The sequence below is a fragment of the Watersipora subatra genome, chromosome 9 (assembly GCF_963576615.1).
Source record: "Watersipora subatra chromosome 9, tzWatSuba1.1, whole genome shotgun sequence".
NCBI lineage: Eukaryota > Metazoa > Bryozoa > Gymnolaemata > Cheilostomatida > Watersiporidae > Watersipora > Watersipora subatra.
This window is the reverse complement of record NC_088716.1, coordinates 12,533,679-12,550,416: the sequence shown is the minus strand read 5'-3', so window position 1 is coordinate 12,550,416 and position 16,738 is coordinate 12,533,679.

Here is a 16,738-nt window from a genome sequence, read left to right as displayed (position 1 = left end):
AACCTCTTTCCAGTCAAACCTCTTTACAATCAAACCTCTTTACAGTCAAACCTCTTTCCAGTCAAACCTCTTTACAATCAAACCTCTTTACAGTCAAACCTCTTTCCCGTCAAACCTCTTTACAGTCAAACCTCTTTCCAGTCAAACCTCTTTACAATCAAACCTCTTTACAGTCAAACCTCTTTCCAGTCAAACCTCTTTACAGTCAAACCTCTTTACAGTCAAACCTCTTTCCAGTCAAACCTCTTTACAGTCAAACCTCTTTACAGTCAAACCTCTTTACAGTCAACCTCTTTACAGTTAAACCTCTTTACAGTCAAACCTCTTTCCAGTCAAACCTCTTTCCAGTCAAACCTCTTTACAGTCAAACCTCTTTACAGTCAACCTCTTTACAGTCAAACCTCTTTACAGTCAAACCTCTTTCCAGTCAAACCTCTTTACAGTCAAACCTCTTTCCAGTCAAACTTCTTTACAGTCAAACCTCTTTACAGTCAAACCTCTTTACAATCAAACCTCTTTACAATCAAACCTCTTTACAGTAAAACCTCTTTCCAGTCAAACCCCTTTACAATCAAACCTCTTTACAGTCAAACCTCTTTCCAGTCAAACCTCTTTACAATCAAATCTCTTTACAGTCAAACCTCTTTACAGTTAAATCTCTTTACAGTCAAAACACCAACGTTAATCTTTACTAAAATAAGAGAAGTATCTGTATGTCCGTCCGAAACTAAAGTTAAAGCCTAGGATAAAAAAATACATTCACAGAGATTCGAACTCGTAACATTCATCTTTAAAGCCTGACACTGCAACACTTGGTCTAATGGTCCACTTTCCAGGGCTATGGAATGGTTGTGCAGATATTTTCTGTGCTTTATCGGAGCACAAGACAATCTCTCACAGACAAGTAGACTGTCAGCGTACCAACATATTCTAGTATGTGTGTTGTCTTTACAAACCATAACATACTAGAGTAAATATCTTATTAGACTACAGTGAATTTCGTTCAATTCTTAGCAGAACCAACAAAATAATAATAAATATTGCAAGAAATATTCCGTATACGTATGTCTTGAATTTTGTGCAAATTAACTATAACAATTAAACTAAATAGCAAGCAATTATAGCAAATGCATCATAAAAAGCTTTGTAAAATAAAATTTGAAAACGTATTACATGTAAGTACTTACATGTACATTATAAAAATAACAATCGGTGAGGTTTATATTATTGATACAACTTGAAAGAAAGTAGCTGATGAGAGGCATAATTAGAAAGTTAAAAATATTTTGGAGCCTATGCTCTATGAATACACTCTATGAATATACTCTATGAATCCACTCTATGAATATACTTTATAAATCCACTCTATGAATATACTCTATGAATACACTTTATGAATACACTTCATGAATACACTCCATAAATACATTCCATGAGTACACTCCATGAGTAAACTCTATAATTATGACTACACTCTATGAATACACTCCATGAACACACTCTATGAATACACTCTATGAATACACTCTATGAATACACTCTATGAATACACTTCATGAATACACTTCATGAATACCCTCCATGAATACACTCCGTGAATAAACTCTATGATTACACTCTATGAATATACTCTATGAATACACTCTATGAATACACTTCATGAATACACTTCATGAATACCCTCCATGAATACACTCCGTGAATAAACTCTATGATTACACTCTATGAATACACTCCATGAATACACTCTATGAATACACTCTATGAATACACTCCATGAATACACTCTATGAATACACTCTATGAATATACTCTATGAATACACTATGAATACACTCAATGAATACACTTCATGAATACACTCTATGAATACACTCTATGAATACACTCCATGAATACACTCTATGAATACACTCTATGAATATACTCTATGAATAAACTCTGTGAATACACTCTATGAATACACTCTATGAATATACTCCATGAATACCCTCCATGAATACACTCCGTGAATAAACTCTATGATTACACGCTATGAATACACTCAATGAAATAAGCCAAGTGCTCACTGGGAAAGTCTTAAAACTAACTAGAACTGTTGCAAAATTTGTTGTTAATGAATGCCAGACTTTGAAAACGTCGAGCTTCTTTTGTCGATAGATTGCTAAAGCGAAGTATTATGAATGATGGTTGCTGTCATGCTTAGTGTGAATGATGAAATAAACTTTAAAATGATGCCCTACAAATAGTGATTGAGTACACAGTGACCCCTACTGACCCCTACAGCTGCCGACAATTAAATCGGTGTATAATGAATGCTTCCAGCAAAAAGGGCAGATAGCCACTGTAAAATATGGAAAAGTAAATGAAAGTTCATTTTAACTTTTCCTTATAGCATCAGAGTTGCACTTTATGGGCTGTTTTGGAAAAAAATCTATAGCCTATAGATTACCTTTGTCAGATAATACAGCAGAGGAAATGTTCTTATCAATCATATTGACCATACACCTTCAAATTGTGATTACACAAATATAAAAATACCTCTTTCAAAAATGAAACCATAGCTCCTTGTTGAAATGTTGTGCAGAGTTTAAAATATCAGTCAGCAAAGTTAGTAAAGAATGAACCAAAAGTCTGTCCCATGTCTCTTAAGCATTATGGTTAATTTTGCCTACAAAATGGTCAAGTTTAGAGACATCACCCAATGTAGCAAAGATGGGAGGCCCTTAACAGAAGTACACTTTGGTTTCTTTTGAAGCAAGTTTAAGACAACTAATTTTTACAGCCTACTGTTATTCAATTTGCATACATGTTATTTTGACAACTTGGATGTGTTACTATAAACTGAACTGTCTTACCTTTCCAATTGGAGTCAGCGCTGTGTGGGTAGTATCTTAGCTACAGCGTCAGCTCGGTGAGGGTGCTTGACAGCAAGGCGCACTGACAGTGCATTTATTTGGCTGGTGCTTGGCATGATATACCAAGAATAGGTGATTATACGCGATCACGAGGTTTCTGTAAATATGTACAGAATCAGCTTATCAGCTATCGGGGATAACACAGGAGTATAGGGGAGTTTTTACTCAGCTGATATTATGACATACATCCAAAAGTTAACCGCTGCCCATACAAACATGGATATCATGCATTCACTAAGCACGTGAACTACCATAACACGGGCATCACCTGTGTCCTTAGATTATTTATCGTTATTCATTATTCAAGTTGTTCAACAAAAAATAATGCTTCAGGTGGTTTAAGAACTTTTCGGTGCCTTGTACCCTGCAAATCTAAAATTCTATATTAGTTTAAAACCTTTTCTTGGCCTTGCAGATCAAGAATATATAGGGTGTTGGAAGCTTAGTTTTGTCTGAGTAGGCGCCTGAACAAACGTATTTGTCATTTATATATATTAGATGTTATCAATCTATATTATTATTGGCCATTGTAAGTCTGTTAAATTTTTCTTCTCCAAGCTTAGAGAACTTAAAGACTTGCCCAATTATTTAGAGGCTTTAAAAGGTGCTAGAGTCGTAGTCTAGTAAACTAAGTGTCATGTGTTTAAGCCTCATACTTGAGACCCATATGAGCCTCATATACAAATGGGTTTGGGCCGAAATTGTACTCATTTCATTACTTGCATGTACAGGATTCTAAAACAATTACTATTGCAACATAAAAATGAATGACTTTGACATTCATACTGAAGTTTATCTTTTTTAACAAATTAAAATTGAGTCAAGTCACCTTTTATTAATCTCAATCACATGTAAAATAATAATTCATTTTTTTACCTAAAATTCAAAAGTTTACATAAAAAGTAACAACTGATGATTTCTAGCAGACAAACGCTACCTCTTTGAACCTTTCATAGATTGTTATATAATTTAATAGAATAATAAACATTTAATAGATTGTTATATAATTTAATAGAATAATAAACATTTAATAGATTGTTATATAATTTAATAGATTAATAAACATTTAATAGATTGTTATATAATTTAATAGATTAATAAACATTTAATAGATTGTTAGTAATAGATAGATATAACCAAACAATGCCGAGAATGAGCCTCAGCCAATCAGTTTACTAACAACGACAAGGGTGCTTTTTTCAGCAGATTTTAACTCCACATTTGTGAACATTTTAGTGTCTCAATCATTGCACTTACAGAGTTTTGTGATTATGCAAAAGTTTGCACATTTAAAACAAAAGCTATTGTAACAAAAAAATAAAAGGCTTTGACTAACATGCATACTGAAGTTTATAATTCCTAACAATTTAAAAATTGAGTCAAATGTCACCTTTTATTAGTGATGAATCTGTGAATCCTCTTAAATGAATATCAAATAAAGCTGATTTCAGATAGAAGGAATTACAATAGAAATTATTATCTGTCCAATGACATCCACTCATTTTAACAAATCAAATATAAATAAACCATTTTTTATTCGTCAATTATGAAGGCCTCTTAACTGAGAGAGCAGTATCTATCATTTAACTTGTACATATATTAAAGAATAGATTTGTTTCATTCAGGTTTATGCACTGTTTTGGATATAAAGTAAAGGTCAGAAGGTCATTAGAGATCAGAAGGTCATTACAGGTCAGAAACATTTTAATAAATTAGAATTCTTACCAACATGCCATTTGTATAATTCACGACCATGAACACTGCTTTGGAATAGAAATAGTTTTATTAGACTAGTTTGTAGCATTATCTCAGAAGTTTTGTATTCTGCAATAAAAAGTTGCTTTAAATAGTAAAAAATGGCCATAAAATTAAATACTTATGCTAAGACATGGTTTAATTCAAGTCACAAAACTTTACACAAAAACATAACTTGCAAGCAGAGGAAGCATGTTTGACAGATATTCATGCTGGGTCTAGTTCAACAAACACGTCTGTTCAACAAACACAAGTCTGAAGAAAGACCTACTTAGCTTGTGGCTCATGATGGTAAGAAAAGTGTTGAAATTAACTGTTACTGCTGTAAGATATTGCAGCATCAAGTGGGTATATTGTAATATTCCCTATCTCCACAGATGAAATTGCAGACTGTGTGTAGGCCATTATGTAGGCTAAACATGCTTGAAAATATTTGTTTAGAGGCCCTAATCTTTTTGTGGGTGGAAGAATCACCTGAATTGTCTAGATAGTAAGCTGTTGGGCTTAGGCTTAAAAGGCTTTGACGCAACCAGCAAGTGCTCCGAAGTGCCCCCGAAGCAAAAACCGGGTGCCATTACGCAACTAGAAGGCGCTTGAGACGACGTCACCTTTATCAACAACGCTATCTGAAGCCAAAGTCCATGACTTTTTCATCAGAGTTAGTCAATCCATTTCACCAGACGAAGCTTATGTACACTGTAATGGTCACCTCATTTGTTTGATAAAGCAAAGCCTTAAATAACATACCTTCTGCATGATAACCCTGTCAGTTGATTCATATCGGCACAGATATCGATAGTAATAAACCCCATTTTGTAATTGTGTGCGTGTCTGCCTACGTAAATGCTATGCATTTCCAGTTTACAGCCAATTTCATCTAAACTTCACACTCATATTCTCCATGCCTTCTGTCATGTCACTAAGAATATTGGTTTTAGAAGTTCATCTGCTTCCTGAGAATCAGCCTCCTGAACACCCACCTGCGGGCTATCTGATTGATAATAAAAGGAATCCTGGGTATCATCAGGAATTACTGCTTGTGGGATAAACAAAACTTCTCAATTTTCCCATTTGTCCAGTTGTCCCATTTCACAATTGACCAGTCAATTTGAGATGAACATGTTTCATTATATAGCCATAGTTTAGATATAATAGCCAGGCTGAATACACACAATTGTCTATTTAAATGCATATTGTACATATCGGTGAATGATACAGTTTACATTCATGCTAAATGCTAACAAATACAGGTTTAGAACATTTAACTGATGGTGTTTTATAGACAACATAAAGCATCAACATTATGATATTGTGTCATTCAGTTATATATAGAAAACTAAATAATATTTATGAGTTTGCATGAGTCCAGAACTTTATTAACACCGTGTGTCTGCCAGTTGATACTGAATATATCTACTAAATGTGAGAGCAGCTGTGGTCTAGATCACCTGACATGCCAACAACAGGTCGATGTTTAATTCCTAAAAAAAGCTACTGGTAGTGACAGGACTGACATTCAAACCTTAAATTGCTCTCCGCAGCTGGGAATGTCTTCAGTCGTTGAGGTTTCTTTGCCACTGGGCTCAGACATGTTTAACCAAGATCACAGAGCCAATGTTGGTACAATATTGCTTGTAAAAACTCCCACAGCCTTTGCTGGCATTAAGCTAACACTATACTCAATTTTTGAACGACTGCTCATATATGAGTAACATACATGTATGTAGCAGTCTTAAAGTTAGGTTATTATTTCTGAGTCTAATTAGCGTGGAGCTAGTGGTACAGAATATTTAGTATCTTGAATATTGTTCCAGTCTAGTTTCGATCATAATTTTTATATAATAGTTAAACCTAGTAATAACCTTTATTAAAATTGTTTTAATAAGTCTTAAAACAGCAGGGATCAACTCACTTGGTAAAAACCGAAAGCAGTGATTCAATTAATTATGGTTTTACTGATTGAATTAGACTTCAATGCAGCAATGACTTCTTCGTTATGGTCACGCTTAATTCGCAATAAACCAAACAATGACATACAATGTGTGAGCTAACATTTGCTTCTACATCTAAAGTAACTCGAAACATTGCGGTTTTGTAAGGAAAAGTAAAATTGTTATTTGAAATAAAAAAATGAGAAAACTAAGTTATTAAGATAAATCTAATTTAAATTGAAATCTTAATAGTTTTATCCCATACTTTTGTACCATAAACTCACCATTATGTAACAATGAGTTGAACCAATGATATACAGCCCCCCATTCCACTAGCTCCCCCCCCCCCCCATGAAGGGCGGTATATCATTCGTTGAATGCCGACGGTGCACAGATAACAAAATAATTACCTAATGAATTTGAGTAACATTATCAGCGTTTTGGCCAGCTTAACAATCGTTACACAAAGCAGTCACCAAAGCTAGTTATCAACTCCAATCAAGGGCGAGTATCTTAACCAATGTAAAGATTATTTGCCCAATATATCTATTGTATTCTGTGTAGTCTCTAAATTTAGAACCTCCAAGATTAATTCCAGTGTCTTGTGAATTTTTCATCGTGAGAATTTAATTGCTACGACTTGACACAGGATTTAACAAAACGCCAAACATTGAGCGTTATATATACCATGTTTACGGTGTACACAGTCATATGAAGATAAGTTGATTTACAAGCTTGCAAACTAAGAGATAAGCTCATTATTATGTAACAATAAATTATTTTACAAGCTACCTCTTGCGCGTGTACGCAATCCCTCAAGTATGCCTGCTTAGCTTACGACAAGCAGAGGCTATCAATGTTTTTAAGAGCAAGACCTCTCAAAAATTGGCTCTGCAATCTTGGTTGGACATGTCTGAGCTCAGTGGCAAGAAAACCTCGATGACTGAAAACATGCCCATTCGCGGTGAACACCCTTCCTATAACAACTGGTAGCCTTTATGGAAATTGAACCTATTTAGGAGATTAAAACTGCTACACCACGACCACTCTGAAGCTGCCTAAAGCCCATTATGTCATCACAGGACAATCACTGTTTCCATGATGCGCATGATGCGCGTTTCCATCACTATGTTTCCATGACTCGCATAATCCGCATGTTTCACATAATTCGAACGATCCGCAAGTTGAGTTACTTAGCAATTGAGCGTTTCAACGAACACCTGGCGATGGGGATTTAACACCAGTACTTGACCCCATAGGTCAAGTATTAGCCTAATTAATGACTCTATAAATAGCTAAGCAGTCTCATCACGCTTAGCTTAGTAGCGATCGTTCGTAACGTTGGCGCATTTAGACTGCTGAAATCGAAATAAAAACGACTGAAGCGTGAAAATGTTTTTAATGTAATAGCCAACGATAATCTAATGCGCATCAATCGCAAGTACCGTTACCATGATTCGCAAACACGATGGATTCGATAAAGTTTTGCGGATCGCAAAACTCGCTTAGCTTGCGAATTTATGCGGATAGCTTGCGGATTTATGCCGTTTCCATGACGCGGATAACTTGCGGATTGGCTCTAATTTGCGAATTATGCGGGTCATGGAAAGGCGGTGCATGATGTGCATCATGGAAACAACAGATATCCGCAAGCTAAGCGAGTTTTGCGATCCGCAAAACTTTACCGAATACATCATGCTTGCGAATCATGAAAACGGCACTTGCGAATCATGCGTATTAAAATATCACTGGCTATTCCATTCTAAACATTTTCACAATTCAATTGTTTTTATTCCGATTTGAGCAGTCTCAGTGCACTAATGTTCTGAACGATTGCTGATTAGTGTGACAAGACTGCGTAGCTATTTATAGAGTCATTAATTAGGTTAATACTTGACCTACAGACCTGCCAGCCCTGGAGTGGGGAAAGGAGTGAAAGTCAATTTTGGGGGCAATGAAAACGCGAAGATTTGATAAGTGGGGTAAATTTTCATAGCGTATAAAAACACCACAGCGAAAGATAATATAGGTAACTCAATATGGAAACCACATGTCGTGGAGGTTATTGATAGATGAGAATGTCACAAATAGGTTTATACATGGTTGCTTATTAGTAGTAAGTAATAGGCCTAAGTATATGATTACTACTTGAAGATTGAGGCAAAAAACAGGTTTGCTTGGGTAAAAGGGGCAATTGCGTGTCACGGGCATGAGATGCGTGAGGCATGGGGCAATTGCATGAGTCTCACGCCCAATGCGTGAGAGTTGGCAGGTATGTTGACCTATGGGGTCAAGCGCTGATGTTAAAACATGCATTAAACAGGTGTTCATTGCAAATTAGCTGAGCTTGCTTATAGCCCCAAATGCAGATCATGCAAATCATGGAAACATAGTGAATGTACATGATATACATGTTCACTACTTACTGATACAAAACCTATACGGACACAAACCACACACTTTTTAGCCGTGCATTTAACGGTGTGCTGCTTTGTGTCTCGAGAATGCATGGGATTATGCTTAGCCAAACAGAGCCAAAGAGCTAAGGCACGAAATCCACAAGCCCTGACCAAACAATGTGTAAGGATTTTTTACTCAATGACATTGAAATAAATGCCAAATGATATTTGCAATGTCATTAGAAATGAACCTACACCTTAGGTGACAGCGGGAGGACAGTCTAATAGACCTATAGTTTAATCGCTGTACATCTAGTCATATTGCGTAAGTAGGTGGATGAGTGCGGAGTGTCTTTATAGCGCATTCTGGTAGTGCATACAACTTTGTCTGCAAGTGGTACTTACCTGCTGCCTTATATTTTGAGAATCATTGTAGATGCCAATTGAGAGCCTCCCTCTTGATATACAAGTTAGGAAACAGCAACTACTCTGAGTAGAGAGTGTGTGCCAATGAGAGCATCACGATTTCAAAAAATTACTAGACAATTCGATATTGCAAATTTGCAATATCGAATCGTGATATATCGCGAATCGTCTATTTCTAGAAGATTTGCGATATATTATGACATTTTATAAGATAAAAAACTTGCAAATTTTGTTAATAATCATCTGTACATTTTAACTTGAAAAGAAACTGTTTTGTGTTCATGATTATTAGAAAAATTCATTTCATGAATGTTCATGTGCGTGGATAGAGCTTATTATAAGACTAGAAGGCCCGTATATTTGAGTTCCTCACTTCGCTCACCCTGAAAATCGTCAGATAGGAAATAAATCACCATTACACAATTACCATATATTTTTTATGCATTTGACGATATCTCTTTAAACAGCGATTTTAAAATTGTTCACCTTAAAAATTGCCAGCAGACAGCAAAATCGCGAAGCTCTATTATTAGTTGATAATATTGTCCAACAGCAATCAGTGTTTCATAATACTGTATTGTGATTGGTTAGGCTGTGGTCAAGGTACGACTTCTACCACAGCGGCACCATGGACTATAAAGACTTCTTGAGGCGACTTGGAGTACGAATCATGGAGCTGCTCCCACAGACAGACAAACCTTTGAGTGCATTACAGTATTATGGAGATGTCTTGTTCTGAAGTCCTTAATCTATATATAGGGAGTTACCCTTTTTAGAGAATTTATGAGGCTATCTTATTTGAGGCTATTTATGAGGTTGTAATACTGGGATGTAGTACTAAAAAGCTCAATAAATTTCCAATATCGCTCACTCTCAAAATCTTCAAGTGTGAGATAAACTGACATTATATCGATTTTATGAATGGCGATATCTCTGTAAATGTTGGTGGTTTTTAAATCGCCTGCCTTCAAAATCGTTACAAAACAATTGAATCACTGCATCGCAAAGCTCTAACGCCCATACAGCAGTTGAAGGAAAAACTAAATTTGAGTTCTGTGACCTGCAAACTAAAGTTAAGAAAATGGCTTGGAGTCGCTTCCAGCCATCTGTTATGAGAGTATAGAGCTCACCCCAGCATCCATTTTAGCTTGGTTCAGATGCAATTCACATCAGAATACAAGTAATACAGAGGTTTTTTGCATGCTTGATAATTCACACAAAGGTCGAATGAGGCGAAACTTTCAAACCCAAAGAACTCAAGCACATCATAAAGTAACTTGCGTAAACCTTTCTATGTTTTTGGCGCCACAGCTTTCTGTTCCTGCTTGAACTGACTTCACAAGAAACACAAGTTGGCATGTGTGCACTACCAACCAGCCTCTGACAAGTAGATTATGTAATAGACCAAAGAAAGTAGTTGCAAAACAACTGCCAATCTAGTTTTCTGTGTGCCAAGGCTTTACTCTAAGTAAATCTACTTTAATACAGATGATACTAATAAACAATAGTGAGGCTATATTGTGCAAAATCCAATACAATGATATAAATAATATTACGAAATAAATATTGTGCAAATTTTATCATTGACGCAGATGCATCAGCAAATTCATATATAATCTGCAGCATTTGATGATGGTCGGCACAATATTTATACTATTTTATGAAACAACACATTTTATGACAAACTAAAACAGGTGATAACACATTTAACTACTTGTCAAACACACATAAACCTAAAAATACCTGTTTAAATCAAAAGCTGGTCAATGTTGTTTGGATTATCAAGAGTCATTGCTATGAAATCTACTACCAGTTACACCGCGTAAAATTGTAAATGCTAATTCTTTCAAAATTGAACTGAAGCGCTACCTCAGACAACCAGACTAGACTAAACCAACTAGACAGACTTCTGCTGACTCTACTTTCAGGTTCCACGCCGTGATTAGCCTTGCTATTGCGCACAGGGACCTCATCATCACCTTCCTTGAAGTGATTTTTTTTCTATTTCTCTTGTTTTTTTATAGTGTAAGAAACACTCTTCATATTATTATTTGTGGTTATATTATAGATTAAAATAAACAAACAAACAAAACTATAATATAAAATATAATAAGGACTGCTGAGTTGTCAGTCAATTCACTACAAAATCGTTTCAAACAACTATGGATCTGCTATCATTAGGTGATACCAAACATACGTGGTATAGCGACATTTAACTCTTAGCACGCTAGTTCACTATCTAATCATCTTTTGAGGATGATAACACAGCCACAAATAGGATGAAGATACCCTAATCTGACCTTTGTTGTTGTTACTAGTTTATCATGAGCAAGCATTCTATATTTTGGGCAAAATACAATGGATGCTCCTATAACATATAACTCTTATAACATAAATTTCACATAACATAAATAATTTATATAAAGTTTTTGCTTCGTACTAATAATTCGTCATAATAAATTCCATATAATGTAGAGTGTCAAGTGGGTGCTAGCTCTCAAATTCAACTTAAATAACGATAACCTACTAGTGAGCCTTAAAACATCCTTCTTTCCCTCTGTGCACTTGTGAGAAAAAAATAACGACGTTCGTTTAGCGTAATATTTATTACATATTATCTCTGTTTCATCGATGCGACTGACGATTTATTATGGCGAACTAGAATGTCATGGAACTTGTATAAGTAACTGCGCAATTGTTCAGAAATACTTAGAAGTAATCGATTGGTTCAGGTGTTACAGCGTTGGTCTACCAATATGAATATCACGAGTTGAAGTATTGTTGAAAGCTATCTTTTATCATAACCTTGACACCTAGAGATAGATAGGCGATGAACAGGTTGACACTGTTTTTATTATAGTAAAAATATATTTTTGTTTTACTTTGTTGTAGACATATACAATATTCGTTATTAGTTTGCCTTTGTAGAATAGACCATGCTGCCCAGAAAAATAAACAAAACATTGTAAATAGACGTCGGAGATGTGCCCTTCTCATACCTTATTAGAAAATTATCGCAATCTTGGACCATAAAATGAGTGAGAGTGATAAGAAAAAAGGAGAAAAGTTGTCGATGCAAACCATTGATACTGCAGTTACTGCACAACCAATAAATCATAGAATAACGTCTAGCTCTTCCTTTGTGTATGGCCAAAGGGGCGAGTTGGAAAAGATCTTGGAATAAATTAAGCAATTTACATGTATGTTATTGTTCTTATAGCGAAAAATCCTTCTAACGTAAATGTTCCTAAAAAGGATTATTTACGTTGTAGAAGTGTCTACTGTATATAAAAACAAAGATTGCCCTCATCTCAAATCTACCACCTTATTAACCAAGTTCAATCTACAAATAGTAATTTGGGGTGCGTTCAGATTAACAAAAAATGAATGTTGCAAGTGTAAGGCAAATAAGCTTCGGCAAAAAAAATTGTTTGATTTCAAACTTGTCAAACACCAATAAAAAACTTGAAAGTCTCACTTGAAACTCAAGTCATCGGTTCATGCATCTCTTAATTATTTGCCGACGTGCATCCAAATTTGTAACACCAATTGTCCTTCGCAGAGTGTGACATTCAGGCAGAACAGAACAATATTTCATCTTATCAGACACTTGAAAAAAAAATAAAATACTCCGCTTGGAAACAATGTGAGGCCGAGATATATTCATGAAGAGTCAAGGACTGAAGTGAAGTACTGCTTCCTGCACACAATCACTTGTTTAAGTATTATTATGAGTATGCCATGAGCCCAGATTGTGTCATAGAGATAAGATTTACAGAGACCATTATATCTCTACAATAATCAGGGCCAGCGCTCCGATTCGCAAGTTGCCTTTGGCACTTGTTTATCAGCCTTATATCCTTCTATCATGTACCAAACAGCTAAAAATAAAAAACAATTAACACGTTCTTCACCACTACACAACATGCATAGACATCAGTTGCATCGGAGCTACTCTTATCCATCAGTTTATCAAACATATTCCAAGATTTATGAGTTCTAAAACATTCAGTTAGCTAACATAAGCATGCTTTTCTCATCTCTATTGCTTATCATGGCTGCAATGATCCTCCAAAGTAACATATACTCAATAACTGTGGTGTTTTGCTCATATTAGCCATTTACTCATTATAGGTGAGGGGAGATGAGTTAAAAAATGGTAAAGAAAAACGACGATCATCGAATGTTCCATGGCTTCTTATGCTTTATGATAGGGAGGGCTATGCACAAAATGTTTAAATATGGATAAAGTGTAAATGATGATTATTCTTCACAGGCTTACAGCAGTTCAATATGGAGAACCCACAGTTAAAGGAAATGTATCGTGATGAAAAGATTATCCACTAAAATATTACCATATTTTTTAAAACAAGCATAAGACTACTTCAACTGGTTACTAGGTCTGAGCCAAGCCATCGCTGGTACAGATTTTCCAGAATTTCTGTAAGCTGCAACAGCTTTTTCTGCTTACCATCATTGTTTGAAGTCGATAACACTGACTTATGAGTTATATGACTTTACGTACCAATGACCACCGGAAACTGTCGTTTGCTTTTGAAAGGAGCTCTCCATTCCCAAGATGTCTTCAATGTAGGCAATACAGTATCTGATGTCAGTAAAACTAGGATAATCAAATACAAGAGTAGAATCCCGCATTCATTGGTTTGTTATTGAAAAGTGCACAGTCTAACTCTGTCGTGTATATTGTCATCCGTTTATTATACAGGAGAGCCTGAGGTCAAAAGGTGAGCCAGATTTATAAATGAAGTTAGACAGTTTACTCTAACTTGCACAGGGTAGTAATGTGGCTGTAAAATAACAAACTGTCACTGAATTGAAAGCTTTTATAGAAGTTGTCCTTTCTCATTATAGTTAGCAAAAAGACAACTCTTTAGTTAGTTTTATACTAAACATCAACCATACTCAGATACTAAAATGACAGCTCCTGCAACTATCTTTTAGTGCAAGCCATGATAATGAGTTATCGACTTTTTTTGCAACACTGTGTAACCAGAAGACCAAAGTATCAAAAAAGATATTACCAATCAAATCTACTCATTCACACACACGCACGCCAAGAATTAAAAGCAAAGGCAAGCTATATGCATCTGTTGCACTGTACCAACAATTGTACACAATCTTTCAACACTAACAGAGAAGATATAACTTATGCATAGACAGCTAAAAGTTGGCAGTTCCATTAGTCACCATGGCCTGAATGTATAGGTTTTTCCATTATCGATTTGAATGCTTGTCAGAATTTTGCTTTGAGAAATATTCACCAATTATTTTTATTTGCTTTTGTTAGAATGATACCGATGACTTACTAACCAAAAAGCCGATATCAGCGGTTCGGAGTCTAGAACAGGATGACGAGTGTGGCAATGCCAGTTTTTTTAAGTCGATGTTAAAAAAATGAACAAACTCTCAGTTGAAAACGGTTGTATTTTTAAGAGTTGTCTACCCCATGCTTATATTGTTGTTAACCACACCCACTGTTCTGGAAGAGTCTAATGACTCATGTTCTATTGTGTGTGACTTATGAAAGACACTTATTAAATGTTGAACATTCAGACAAGTTGTTTTGTTTATCTAGCTGTAATAATCTAACAAAAACCAGGTGAGGTTTCAGCAAGATACGATGACAAGATATGCTGAGTTACTTAGACAGCAGAATATGCCACCACCATCTCAGACATATTACACCTACCAGCATCCTTCGACACCATCCAACTCACATTTACCACTCTTATTGTCATCACCTCCATCCCAAAACTCTCCTTATCATTATATCTAAATATATATAACTAATATACATAATATATATTACATTTTATTCTATTATCTTATCATATTATTATATTAAAATATAGTATTTTATAGACTGTATACAATAATTAAATAGAACATGTTTTGCGCATCAATCCACAATTTCTTTTTGTGCAAGTATCCTGTGCTTTTTATTTGGCACAATTAGTTATTCACTAACTTCCCAAGGTCAAGGCCAAGGTGTGTTATTGAAGACTTCAAGAGTTATAAGTTATACATGCAGTTTAGTTAGATTTATAATTAAAACTGCAAAAAAGGTTTTTGTAGTTTAAACTATGGTTTACTACAGAATTAATTGATTCAGCAAAGAAGCATGCAGAAAATTATCAATTATCATATATTATGAATGGCAACTGGACAATTTTTGTGTAAATCATAATTGTACAGGTTATTGAAAAACTTAAAAATGCAAACGAGTTGTGTCATAATGAACCAAATGACAGATGCTGTTGTTACTATTCGCTGTCTGCATCTACCTGGCCCCAACTAGTTAGGCTACATGAGTTTCCTGCCAGTTTACAGAACCTTCAGTACTATTTATGTATCTACACAGGTGATCTCTTTGGCATCATAGTTGTAGTTGCGTGTGGCTATGCGTGGAGGTGCATGGAAAGCAGGTTGCGGTCGTCTTGAACCAGTGACCGCCAATCTCCTGGCCGCATTTTATCATTGTTGAATGAATCCACAAAACCTGATGTAACGTATTTTGTGTTCTCAGTTGGGAGTATGTAATTGTGCAAGCAGGTCGTAGCTTTGTTATTTACTCAACTAAGGTTAGTCGGCGTCGATAGGGCAATATAATATCCTCCATCTTGTGGAAGGTATAAAATGCCGACGGCATTTTTAATTGGTGGCAAGACCGAGATAGACGGTAGTTAGATACCTGCTGCTCATTTGTCAAGCTACGCCTGCTGTATGGTTTCATGAGCCAGGTTTTTAAGGCAAATATCTCATCACCCAGTATATAATACGGAGTGTCCACCCCACCAACAGGTGCCACCTCTGGCAGAGGAAGCCTATTATCCTCTAGCATGTCATAAAGCTCATTCTAGCTGAATATACTGGCATCATTGTCTTTGCAATGGTGTCCGTGAAAGTCCTATGGTACTGTGAAAGTTTTTGCAGTTATAATACATGAATCCTCCAAACTTGGGACACTCCAATCTCACATGCTACTCTGTAACAAAATATAATGATGGTTATGCAGCTTTATTCGGGCTTTAATTTTTGGCAGCATTGGCCTACACCTAGTGCAGCCTAGACTTGATCCTATGGTTGCTGTTGAGTGCAAAAGGACAAACTACCAATACGGACACTACCACTTGAAGAAGTTGTTTGTTTGTAGACACAGTTTTTCAAAGCAGTAGTCTGAGTGTTGATAACGTGTACAACAAATTTCGACTAAAGTAGAGCCATACAATCTTCTCTGCTACAATGAGTGGTAAAAGTATTATAGTATAAAGACAAATAAAAATGATAA